Below are 3,113 nucleotides of genomic sequence, written 5' to 3'. Positions count from 1 at the left end.
GGTGTCCTTTCACTTTGACACAAAGGGTTGCAAGGCACGTATTGTATTGTTGCCATCGAGGATAAAAAGATGGGGTTTATATCATATTGCATGAGTTTATCCCTCTACATCATGTCATCTTGTTTAATGCGTTACTCTGTTCTTTGTGAACTTAATACTCTAGATGAAGGCAGGAGTCGGTCGATGTGTGGAGTAATAGTAGTAGATGCAGGCAAGAGTCGGTCTACTTGTTGCGGACGTGATGCCTATATACATGATCATGCCTAGATAATCTCATAACTATTCGCTTTTCTATCAATTGCTCAACAGTAATTTGTTCACCCACCGTAATACTTATGCTATCTTGAGAGAAGCCTCTAGTGAAACCTATGGCTCTCGGGTCTATCTCTTATCATATTTGCTTCCAATCTACTTTTATTTGCATCTTTACCTTTTGCATCTATATTATAAAATACCAAAAATATATTTATCTTATCATACTATCTCTATTAGATCTCACTTTCGCAAGTGGCCGTGAAGGGATTGACAACCCCTTTATCGCGTAGGTTGCGAGTTCTTGGTTTCTTTGTGTAGGTGCGTGGGACTTTTGAGGAGCCTCCTACTGGATTGATACCTTGGTTCTCAAAAACTGAGGGAAATACTTACGCTACTATTGATGCATCACCCTTTCCTCTTCAAGGAAAACCAACGCAAGCTCAAGACGTAGCAAGAAGGATTTTTGGCGCCGTTGTCGGTGAGGTCTTCGCTCAAGTCAAGACATACCAAGTACCCATCACAAACCTATCTCCCTCGCATTTATATTATTTGCCATTTGCCTCTCGTTTTCCTCTCCCCCACTTCACCTTTGCCATTTTATTCGCCCTCTCTTTCCCAATCTTCTCCTCTCTTTTGCTTGCCCTTTCGTTTGCTCGTTTCATTGGAATAGATGTTTATTTATTGCTAAACAGAGAACCTAAGATCTATAGATCCTCATCCACTTGCTAATCTCTTTAAGAGATCCAATTATGTTGAACCAATTGCTAGTGAGTTTTGTGCACTAGATTATCTTTATGAAGTTTTGCTTGAAATTTGTGAATCTGAAAATTATGATGAAGAAATTTATGAAGAGATTCACGATAACTCCTTTAATAAAAAGCATGATTGCAATGATTTTCCTGTAAATTCTCTTGATGTCAATTGTGCTAATAATACACAAAACCCTAAGCTTGGGGATGCTAGTTTTTCTATGTCTACTACTTGTTTCAATGATCATGATTGGGGTGATTCTTCTTATAACCTTGAAAATTTATTTAAGCCCCTTGATGAATATGAGATTGATAATAGTGTTTGCAATAATATTGAAAGTGAGTTTTTAAGAGTGTCAACTTTAGATCCCACATATTTGGAGTATGTTCAATCTTATGATATTTTTGATAAAAGTGCGTTCGGAAAGGTCATGACTTTAGTTAATGTTAATCCCACTATCTTGGAAGAGTGTCAACTTTGCATGCTTGTGGATCATGTTGAGAATATGTTATGTGATAGCTATTTTGTTGAATTTGTCTATGATCCTACATGTAATTATTATGAGAGAGGAAAATATGGTTGTACAAATTTTTATCTTATTAAATTACCTCTCGTCATGTTGAGATTGCTATCATCTCTTTTTTCTTCCTTGCATATGCTAGTTTTTGCTTGCCTTGCAAATTTGTTTGCTTATAATATGCCTATGCATAGGAATTATGTTAGACTTAGATGTGTTTGTCACGTGTTTCATGATGCTCTCTTTGTGCTTCAATTCTTGTCTTTCATGTGAGCATCATTGAAATCTCAATGCCTAGCTAAAAATGCTTTAAAGAAAAGCGCTTGTTCGGAGTCAACCCAATATCTTTCCTTGCTGTTATTTAATAAATTTTGCATCTACTCTCTGTTTAGATGTGTTTTTACCTTTTAATTAGTGTTTGTGCCAAGTAGAACCTATAGGATAAACTATGATGATAGTTTATTTGATTCTGCTGAAAAACAGAAACTTTGCGCTCACGAGAAAAAATTCAATAAATCACAGAAACGAGATTTTGCATTGATTCTTTTTGCTTCTGATCAATAAACAAATTGTACAGTACTTCCTATTTTTGTAGGATTTTTAGAGTTCCAGAAGTTTGCGTTAGTTGCAGATTGCTACAGACTGTTTTGTTTTTGACAGATTCTGTTTTTCATGTGTTGTTTGCTTATTTTGATGCATCTATGGCTAGTATGTAAGGGTATGAACCATAGAGAACTTGGAATACAGTAGGTTTAACACCAAAATAAATAAATAATGAGTTCATTACAGTACCTTATGTGGTGGTTTTGTTTTCTTTCACTAACGGAGTTTATAAGATTTCCTGTTGAGTTTTGTGTTGTTAAGTTTTCAAGTTTTGGGTAAAGCTTTTATGGACTATGGAATAAGGAATGGCAAGATCCTAAGCTTGGGGATGCCCATGGCACCCCAAGATATTCAAGGATAGCCAAAAGCCTAAGCTTGGGGATGCCCTGGGAAGGCATCCCCTCTTTCGTCTTCGTTCATTGGTAACTTTACTTGGAGCTATATTTTTATTCGCCACATGATATGTGTTTTGCTTGGAGCGTCGTGTATTATATTAGTCTTTGATTTTTAGTTTACCACAATCACCCTTGCTGTACACACCTTTTGGGAGAAGCCCACTTTATTAGAATTTGCTAGAATACTCTATGTGCTTCACTTATATCTTTTGAGATTGTTAGTTTTTTCTCTAGTGCTTCACTTATATTTTCTAGAGCACGGCGGTGGCTTGATTTTATAGAAATTGTTAGTCTCTCATGCTTCATTTATATTATTTTGAGAGTCTTTTAGAAAAGCATGGTATTTACTATGGTTACAAATTTGGTCCTAAAATGATGAACATCCAAGTTGGGTATAATAAAAACTATCATAGGAAGTGAATTGGATGCTATGATCAATTTGTTGCTTGATAATTGTTTTGAGATATAAAGGTAGTAATGTTAGGGTCATGCTAGTGGATAATTATGAAATTGAGAAATACTTTTGTTGAATTTAGTAAGTCCCGTAGCATGCACGTATGGTAAAAGTTGTGTGACAAATTTTTTGCATGAGG

The sequence above is a fragment of the Triticum aestivum genome, chromosome 7B (genome assembly GCF_018294505.1).
Source record: "Triticum aestivum cultivar Chinese Spring chromosome 7B, IWGSC CS RefSeq v2.1, whole genome shotgun sequence".
Classification (NCBI taxonomy): domain Eukaryota; kingdom Viridiplantae; phylum Streptophyta; class Magnoliopsida; order Poales; family Poaceae; genus Triticum; species Triticum aestivum.
Note: the sequence above shows the minus strand (reverse complement) of the source record.